The 11,238-nt window shown below is 38.0% G+C and overlaps 1 protein-coding gene across 1 annotated transcript in view; it reads right to left on the bottom strand.

Annotated features, from left to right (window-relative positions):
• The window catches only part of oca2 (oculocutaneous albinism II), a 145,281-nt gene extending 137,163 nt beyond the window's left edge, over positions 1 to 8,118 (bottom strand). Inside the window, exon 1 of the mRNA XM_061888337.1 lies at positions 7,803 to 8,118. The gene's annotated coding sequence lies outside the window, so the exon portion shown is untranslated. The remainder of the gene's footprint in view (positions 1 to 7,802) is intronic.
• Between the last annotated feature and the right edge of the window lie 3,120 nt (positions 8,119 to 11,238).

The raw sequence follows: 11,238 nt of genomic DNA on the forward strand, positions 1-11,238 counted from the left end.
TTTGGGGGGGGGATTTTGGGGTATTGCATAATGTGTTTTTGCAATAAAAAACCCAAAGTGTGGCATAAAACAAATGAAATTAATAACTTTAACTTTAATATAAAACTTATATTGAACGGATAAATCTGAAGTTGATCTAAAGATTTAAGTGTTGAAAATGTAAAAAATTCAAATAATATGACTTATTTTTAACACTTTCTTTTGGATCCCTGACAATTATATGAAGGTCCTGCAGTCCTGGGTTCAATCCAAGGCTCGGGATGTTTCTGTGTGGAGTTTGCATGTTCTCCCCGTGAATGCGTGGGTTCCCTCCGGGTACTCCGGCTTCCTCCCACTTCCAAAGACATGCACCTGGGGATAGGTTGATTGGCAACACTAAATTGGCCCTACTGTGTGAATGTGAGTGTGGATATTGTCTGTCTATCTGTGTTGGCCCTGTGATGAGGTGGCGACTTGTCCAGGGTGTACCCCGCCTTCTGCCCAATTGTAGCTGAGATAGGCGCCAGCGCCCCCCGCGACCCCAAAAGGGCATAAGCGGTAAAAAATGGGTGGATGGATGGATGGATGGATGGACAATTATAGTGGGATTTTTTTTCAACTGTCATTGCTCACAAAATAATAATGAATCAAAAATCGATCTTGTTTTGAATTATTGACATATTTAAGGTTCCAATTATGTCACGGGGCGGTATAGCTCGGTTGGTAGAGCGGCCGTGCCAGCAACTTGAGGGTTGCAGGTTCGATTCCGGCTTCCGCCATTCTAGTCACTGCCGCTGTGTCCTTGGGCAAGACACTTTACCCACCTGCTCCCAGTGCCACCTACACTGGTTTAAATGTAACTTAGATATTGGGTTTCACTATGTAAAGCGCTTTGAGTCACTAGAGAAAAGCGCTATACAAATATAATTCACTTCACTTCACAACAAATATTCCACTTTGAAATATGTTTTGATAAAACATTGCTTATTTTGTGTTTTTTGCAATAAAAAAACAAAGTTTTCTATGACAAAAAGGGCATAAAACAAAAAAAAAGTTACTTGATATCGACAAATAGACTCAAAGTTGATCTAGAGATTTAAGTGTTGAACAAAAATAATTCCTTTATGACTTATTTTTTAACTTTTTTAGGACTGAGACCCTTTTGGGTGCCCGGGGCCGAACTTGAGAGGAGCTCTAAAAATGAATATACTGTATATAAAAATATACAGTATATTCATTTTTTATATGTTGTCTGTCTATCTGTGTTGGCCCTGCGATGAGGTGGCGTCTTGTCCAGGGTTTACCCCGCCTTCCGCCCAATTGTAGCTGAGATAGGCGCCAGCGCCCCCCGCGACCCCAAAAGGGCATAAGCGGTAAAAAATGGGTGGATGGATGGACAATTATAGTGGGATTTTTTTTTCAACTGTCATTGCTCACAAAATAATAATGAATCAAAAATCGATGTTGTTTTGAATTATTGACATATTTAAGGTTCCAATTATGTTACATCAAATATTCCACTTTGAAATATGTTTTGATAAAACATTGCTTATTTTGTGTTTTTTTGCAATAAAAAAACTAAGTTTTCTATGACAAAAAGGGCACAAAACGAAAAAAAAGTTACTTGATATCGACAAATAGACCCAAAGTTGATCTAGAGATTTAAGTGTTGAACCAAAAAAATTCCTTAATGACTTATTTTTTTACTTTTTTAGGACTGAGACCCTTTTGGGTGCCCGGGGCCAAACTTGAGAGGAGCTCTAAAAATAAATATACCGTATATAAATATATATATATATACATATATATATATATATATATATATGTGTATAGACATGCACCTGGTGATAGGTTGATTGGCAACACTAAATTGGCCCTAGTGTGTGAATGTGAGTGTGAATGTTGTCTGTCTATCTGTGTTGGCCCTGCGATGAGGAGGCGACTTGTCCAGGGTGTACCCCGCCTTCCGCCCGATTGTAGCTGAGATAGGAGCCAGCGCCCCCCCGCGACCCCAAAAGGGAATAAGCGGTAGAAAATGGATGGATATATATACATATACATACATATATATAGATATATTTTGAAAATGAAAAATGGGAAAATGTCCCCCGCATGCTTGGATGTCTCAGCATAGAAGGTATGACCACCAGAGAAAGTATGACTAGTTGGGAGGTTGAATGTGCTGACCTTGCTTCCACCTTGGCCTGTGGCTAAGTCAGAATGGATGGATGACATTTTCACGCCACACATAACATCCTTGTCCAATTCGTGTGACGGACCTCATCCCCAACATGAAGGACGCCTTTTGTGGGCCAAGACAAACTGCTTCTCTTCTGATTATTTACACTCTCTGTCAGCTCTAAACACGAGTAAGATTGAAGGCGGCGATGCAGCCTACATCATCTGCAGAATATTTTTACTCATGTTGGAGGGACATACTGTATATACAAAACCAGTGAAGTGGCACGTTGTGTAAATGGTAAATTAAACAGAATGCAATGATTTGCAAATCCTTTTCAACTTATATTCAATTGAATAGACTGCAAAGACCCATCCATCCATCCATTTTCTACCGCTTATTCCCTTTTGGGGTTGCGGGGGGCGCTGGCGCCTATCTCAGCTACAATCGGGTGGAAGGCGGGGTACACCCTGGACAAGTCGCCACCTCATCGCAGGGCCAACACAGATAGACAGACAACATTCACACTCACATTCACACACTAGGGCCAATTTAGTGTTGCCAATCAACCTATCCCCAGGTGCATGTCTTTGGAAGTGGGAGGGGCTTATCCCCAGGTGTATGTCTTTGGAAGTGGGAGGGGCTTATCCCCAGGTGCATGTCTTTGGAAGTGGGAGGAAGCCGGAGTACCCGGAGGGAACCCACGCATTCACGGGGAGAACATGCAAACTCCACACAGAAGGATCCCGAGCCTGGATTTGAACCCAGGACTGCAGGACCTTCGTATTGTGAGGCAGACACACTAACCCCTCTGCCACCGTGAAGCCCAGACTGTAAAGACAAACTATTTAATGTTCACACTAAGAAACTTTTTTTTTTTGTTGCAAATAATCATTAACTTAGAATTTACTGGCAGCAACACATTGCAAAAAAGTTGGAACAGGGGCCTTTTTACCACTGCGTTACATGGCCTTTCCTTTTAACAACACTCAGTAAATGTTTGGGAACTGAGGAGACACATTTTTGAAGTGGAATTATTTCCCATTCTTGCTTTATGTACAGCTTACGTTGTTCAACAGTCCGGGGTCTCCCTTGTGGTATTTTAGGTTTCATAATGCGCCACACATTTTCAACGGGAGACAGGTCTGGACTACTGTCTCGTACCCGCACTCTTTTACTATGAAGCCAAGCTGTTGTGACATGTGCAAAATGTGGCTTGGTATTGTCTTGATAAAATAAGCAGGGGCGTTCATGATAACTTTGCTTTGAAGACAACATATGTTGCTCCAAAACCTGTATGTACATTTCAGCATTAATGGTGCCTTCACAGATGTGTAAGTTACCTGGTCATTAATACACCCTCATACCATCACAGATGCCGGCTTTTCAACATTGCACCTATAACTGTCCGGATGGTTCTTTTACTCTTTGGTCCGGAGGACACGACGTCCACAGCTTCCAAAAACGATTTGAAATGTGGACTCGTCAGACCACACAACACTTTTCCATTTTGCATCAGTCCATCTTAGATGAGCTTGGGCCCAGTGAAGCGGGCGACGTTTCATAGTCGAGTTTTAACTTGCACTTACAGATGTAGCGACAAACTGTAGTTGCTGACAGTGGTTTTCTGAAGTGTTCCTGAGCCCATGTGGTGATACCCTTTACACACTGACGTCGCTTTTTGATGCAGTACCGCCTGAGGGATTGACGGTCCGTAATATCATCGCTTACGCGCAGCGATTTCTCCAGATTCTCTGAACCTTTGGATGATTTTACGGACCGTAGTTGGTAAAATCCCTAAATTCCTTGCAAAAGCTGGTTGAGAAATGTTGTTCTTAAACTGTTGGACAATTTGCTCACGCATTTGTTGACAAAGTGGTGACCCTCGCCCCATCCTTGTTTGTGAATGACTGAACATTTCATGGAAGCTGCTTTTATACCCAATCATGGCACCCACCTGTTCCCAATTAGCCCGTTCACCGGTGGGATGTTCCAAATAAGTGTTATATGAACATTCCTCAACTTTCTCAGTTTTTTTGCCACTTGTGCCAGCTTTTTTGAAACATGTTGGAGGCATCAAATTCCAAATGAGCTAATATTTGCCAAAAATAACAAAGTTTTCTAGTGTGAACATTAAGCATCTTGTCTTTGCAGTCTATTCAATTGAATATAAGTTGAAAAGGATTTGCAAATCATTGTATTCTGTTTTTGTTTACCATTTACACAACGTAGCAGCTTCACTGGTTTGGGGTTTTGTATACTGTATGATTACCCCCTTTTGAGAAAGTCCTAACATAACATCCTGTAGCAGAGTCAGGCCTTCAAAATAAAAGGATTCAAGTAGTACACATGACCTACACAACTATCAAACAGTACAATGATTGTAAAACACATGACCTACACAACTATCAAACAACTACTACAATTGTAAGACACATGACCTACACAACTATCAAACAACTACTACAATTGTAAGACACATGACCTACACAACTATCAAACAACTACTACAATTGTAACACACATGACCTACACAACTATCAAACTACAATACGACTATTGTAACACACATGACCTACACAACTATCAAACCAAAATACGACAATTGTAAAACATGACTTATACAACTATCAAACAACAATACGACAATTGTAACACACATGACCTACACAGCTATCAAATAGCAGTACGACAATTGTAACACACATGACCTGCACAACTATCAAACAACAGTACGAAAATTGTAACACACAGGACCTACACGACTATCAAACACATGACCTACACAACTGTGAAACAACTACTACAATTGTAAAACACACGACCTACACAACTATCAAACAACTACTACAATTGTAACACACATGACCTACACAACAATCAAACAACTACTACAATAGTAGCACACATGACCTACACAACTATGAAACAACTACTACAATTGTAACACACATGACCTACACAACTATCAAACAACAGTACGACAATTGTAACACACATGACCTACACAACTATCAAACAACTACTACAATTTTAACACACATGACCTACACAACTATCAAACAACAGTACGACAATTGTAACACACATGACCTACACAACTATCAAACAACAGTACGACAATAGTAACACACATGACCTACACAACTATAAAACAACAGTACGGCAATTGTAACAAACGACTTACACAAGTATCAAACAACAGTACGACAATTGTAACACACATGACCTACACAACTATCAAACAACAGTACGACAATTTTAACACTCATGACCTACACAACTATCAAACAACAGTACCACAATTGTAACACACATGACCTACACAACTATAAAACAACAGTACGGCAATTGTAACAAACGACTTACACAACTATCAAACAACAGTACAACAATTGTAACACACATGACCTATACAACTACCAAACAACAGTACGACAACTGTAACACACATGACCTACACAACTATCAAACAACAGTACGACAATTATAACACACATGACTTACACAACTATCAAACAACAGTACGACAATTGTAACACACATGACCTACACAACTATCAAACAACAGTACGACAATTTTAACACTCATGACCTACACAACTATCAAACAACAGTACAATTGTAACACACAAGACCTATACAACTACCAAACAACAGTACAACAATTGTAACACACATGACCTATACAACTACCAAACAACAGTATGACAATTGCAACACACATGACCTACACGCTTATCAAACAACAGTATGACAATTGTAACACACATGACCTTCACAACTATCAAACAACAGTACAACAATTGTCACACATGTGATCTAATCTACACAACTACCAAACAACAGTACGTCAATTGTAACACACATGACCTACACAACCATCAAACAACAGTACGACAATTGTAACACACATGACCTACATGAATATCAAACAACAGTACGACAATTGTAACACACGTGACCTACACGACTATCAAACAACTGTACGACAATTGTAACACACGTGACCTACACGACTATCAAACAACTGTACAAGAATTGTAACACACATGACCTACACAACTATCAAACAACAGTAAAACAATTGTAACACACATGACCTACACAACTATCAAACAACAGTACGACAATAGTAGCACACATGACCTACACAACTATCAAACAACAGTACAACAATTTTAACACTCATGACCTACACAACTATCAAACAACAGTACCACAATTGTAACACACATGACATACACAACTACCAAACAACAGTACGTCAATTGTAACACACATGACCTACACAACCATCAAACAACAGTACGACAATTGTAACACACATGACCTACACAACCATCAAACAACAGTACGACAATTGTAACACACATGACCTACACAACTATCAAACAACAGTACAACAATTGTCACACGTGATTAATCTACACAACTACCAAACAACGGTATGTCAATTGTAACACACATGACCTACACAACCATCAAACAACAGTACGACAATTGTAACACACATGACCTACACAACCATCAAACAACAGTACGACAATTGTAACACACATGACCGACACAACTATCAAACAACAGTACAACAATTGTCACACATGTGATCTAATCTACACAACTACCAAACAACAGTACGTCAATTGTAACACACATGACCTACACAACCATCAAACAACAGTACAAAAATTGTAACACACATGACCTACATGAATATCAAACAACAGTACGACAATTGTAACACACGTGACCTACACGACTATCAAACAACTGTACGAGAATTGTAACACACATGACCTACACAACTATCAAACAACAGTAAAACAATTGCAACACACATGACCTACACAACTATCAAACAACTGTACGAGAATTGTAACACACATGACCTACACAACTATAAAACAACAGTACGGCAATTGCAGCACATGACTTACACAACTATCAAACAACAGTACAACAATTGTAACACACGTTACCTACAAAACTATCAAACAACAGTACAACAATTTTAACACACATGACCTACACGACTATCAAACAACAATATGACAATTGTAACACACATGATCTACACAACTATTAAACAACAGTACAACAATTGTAACACATATGACCTACAACACTATCAAAAACAACAGTACGACAATTGTAACACATGTGACCTACACAACTATCAAACAACAGTACGACAATTGTAACACACATGACCTACACAACTATCAAACAACAGTACGACAATTGTAACACACATGACTCCCACAGCAACAACTGAGAAGCAACATTTTAAAGCGCATGCAGAGCTGGACAAAGCTACTGGATGCTGACCACTCATTACACTTCAAATGCAGCTACTGCCATCGTGTGGAATCAAATAAGCAACAACTACATCAGGAGGTTTCCTACAGCCACAGCTTTTTTGCCTTTTTTTTGTCCTTATCAGACAACTCCAACCAACCTTTTTTTGAAACGTTTCTTCAACTTTTTAAACTAAGCTCAGCAAGAGTTCCAAATTGGTTGTGTGTGTGTGTGTGTGTGTGTGTGTGTGTGTGTGTGTGTGTGTGTGTGTGTGTGTGTGTGTGTGTGTGTGTGTGTGTGTGTGTGTGATTGTGTGCGCATGTACGTGTGCGTATTTACATACCTTACCAAGATGGTGAAGTTGAAAAAGATGGGGTGAAGGTGATGGTCCAAAGGTGACAGAAAAAGAACTGAAAAGTTTGCTTGTGATAGTTTGCCGCCTCCTTGTGAAGTGAGGAAGATGGAGGAGAAGAAGAAGAAAAAGGAGGATGAGGTTGATGTCCTCTGTGTGCTCACAGCAAAGGAGGCAGATGTTCCTCAGCTCTCATGTACAACTACTCACTGAGGAGGAGGAGAGGAGGAGGGGCACATTTACTAATAGCAGCTTAACTCAAGACTTTCTCATTCCAACACACACACACACACACACACACACACACACACACACACACACACACACACACACAAACCTTCCCCCCCCCCCCTCAATTCCACTGACTGCGTCCTGCACTCCCATCATCATCTTCATCATCGTCACAGGCCCAGACATGTCAAACACTTTGTTACCACGGCAACAACACTAACCCAGGATGTTGTCACTTTTGTTTGATTATTTGTTGGATTGGATTTTGTTCTTGACTAGATTAAGTTGGCACATGAAGTATTGTTTCATATTTGAATACTGGCTAGCTACGTCATTTGTAGTTACACTAATAATTTAGTGGGTCATACAATATTAATCCAACACAAATAGCAATCGTGTTATTTTTGCAATATTTGTGTTTGACTTGTGTCGTAAACAAAATAAATGTTTTTATAGGCATTTTTTGATTTATATCCCCCATTTGTTTTTACAATTTGTATTTGTCTATAGTACTTATTTTTTTAATATTTATATAAGTTATTTTTATTATGTTTTCATTAAGTATACTTTTTATTTATACTACTTATTCTATTGTGTTTTGACACAAATATTTCATTTCACAGTACTTATTTTATTTATGTATCTTTTATCCACAGTACCTATTTTATTACAAACCCCGTTTCCATATGAGTTGGGAAATTGTGTTAGCTCGGTTTAGCTCGGTTGGTAGCGTGGCTGTGCCAGCAACTTGAGGGTTGCAGGTTCGATTCCCGCTTCCGCCATCCTAGTCACTGCCATTGTGTCCTTGGGCAAGACACTTTACCCACCTGCTCCCAGTGCCACCCACACTGGTTTAAATGCAACTTAGATATTGGGTTTCACTATGTAAAGCGCTTTGAGTCACTAGAGAAAAAGCGCTATATAAATATAATTCACTTCACTTCATGTAAATATAAACGGAATAGAAGGATTTGCAAATCCTTTTCAACCCATATTCAAATGAATGCACTACAAAGACAACATTTTGGTTGTTCAAACTCATAAACTTTGTTTTTTTGGGCAAATATTAATTAACTTTGAATTTCATGGCTGCAACACGTGCCAAAGTAGTTGGTAAAGGGCATGTTCACCACTGTGTTACATCACATTTTCTTTTAACAACACTCAATAAACGTTTGGGAACTGAAGAAACTAATTGTTAAAGCTGTGAAAGTGGAATTATTTCCCATTCTTGTTTTATGTAAAGCTTCAGTCGTTCAACAGTGCGGGGTCTTGTTGTCGTATTTTACGCTTCATAATGCGCCAAACATTTACGATGGGAGTCATGTCTGGACTGAAGGCGGGCCAGGAAAGTACCCGCACTCTTTTGCTACGAAGCCACGCTGTTGTAACACATACTTAGGATTGAAAAGCAGGGGCGTCCATGATAACGTTGCTTGGATGACAACATATGTGGCTCCAAAACCTGTACGGACCATTCAGCATTAATGGTGCCTTCACAGATGTGTAAGTTACCCATGCCTTGGGCACTAATACACCCCCATATCATCACAGATGCTGGCTTTTGAACTTTGCGCTTATAACAATCCGAATGGTTTTTTCGTCTTTGTTCCGGAGGACACCACGTCCACAGTTTACAAATATAATTTGAAATGTGGACTCGTCAGACTACAGAACACTGTAGTTACTGACGGTGGTTTTATGAAGTGTTCCTGAGCCCATGTGGTGATATCCTTTACACACTGATGTCGGTTTTTGATGCAGTACCGCCTGAGGGATCAAAGGTTCGTAACATCATCGCTTACGTGCAGTGATTTCTCCAGATTCTCTGAACCTTTTGATGATTTTACGGACCGTAGATGGTAAAATCCATAAATTCCTTGCAATAGCTTGTTGAGAATTGGTGTTCTAAAACTGTTCGACAATTTGCTTACAAATTGGTGACCCTCGCCCCGTCCTTGTTTGTGAATTACTTAGCATTTCATGGAAGCTGCTTTTATACCCAATCATGGCACCCACCTGTTCCCAATTAGCCTGCACACCTGTGGGATGTTCCAAATAAGTGTTTGATGAGTATTCCTCAACTTTATCAGTATTTATTGCCACCTTTCCCAACTTCTTTGTCACGTGTTGCTGGCATCAAATTCTAAAGTTAATGATTATTTGCACACAAAAAAATGTTTATCAGTTTGAACATCAAATATGTTGTCTTTGTAGCACATTCAACTGAATATGGGTTGAAAAGGATTTGCAAATCATTGTATTCTGTTTATATTTAACACAATTTCCCAACTCATATGGAAATGGCGTTGTATGTTTTCAACAAGCATATTTTTAAAATTATAGTTCTTATATTGTTATGTTTTTTTTGTGTATGTGATTGTGTTTTTATTATTGATGATTTTTTTCAATATTTTGTATTCATAGTACATATTTTATTTATATTTTTTTATCTACGTACTTATTTATTATTTTTTCAACAAGAATCATTTTTAGTTATACATACAGTTCTTATATTGCAATGTTTTATAAGAATAGTTGTATTTATAGTACTTATTTTATTATCTTTTATTAAGTAGAATTTTTTTATTGTAGTACTAATTTTATTATGATTGGACAATATTTTAATTAATAGTAACTATTTTATTTATAATTTTAATCCATAGTACTTATTGTATTATGTTTTCAACAAGTGTAATTTTTATTTATAGTTGTTATATCGTTATGTTTTATAAAAATATTTGTATGTATAGTACTTTATTATGTTTTTATTAATTATGATTTTATATTATAGTACTAATTTTGTTTATGTTTTTACAATAATACTTTAGTAGTACTTTTTTTAATTAATGGCACCTATTTTGTTATGTTATGTCGACAAATATATTTGTTAAATATAGTAACTAAAGAATAGTTTTATTTATAGTACTTATTTTATTATCTTTTGTTAAGTTTAATTTTTATTTGTAGTACTAATTTTATTATGCCCATCCATCCGTTTTCTACCGCTTATTCCCTTTCGGGGTTGCGGGGGGCGCTGGCGCCTATCTCAGCTACAATCGGGCGGAAGGCGGGTTATTATGTTTTTACGATAATATTTTAATAATAGTACATATTTATATTTTTTATCTATAGTACTTATTGTATTATTGTAGTAGTTCTTGTATTGTTATGTTTCATAAAAATATTTTTATGT

Source organism: Nerophis ophidion, linkage group LG26 (assembly GCF_033978795.1).
Source record: "Nerophis ophidion isolate RoL-2023_Sa linkage group LG26, RoL_Noph_v1.0, whole genome shotgun sequence".
In the NCBI taxonomy this organism is placed as follows: domain Eukaryota; kingdom Metazoa; phylum Chordata; class Actinopteri; order Syngnathiformes; family Syngnathidae; genus Nerophis; species Nerophis ophidion.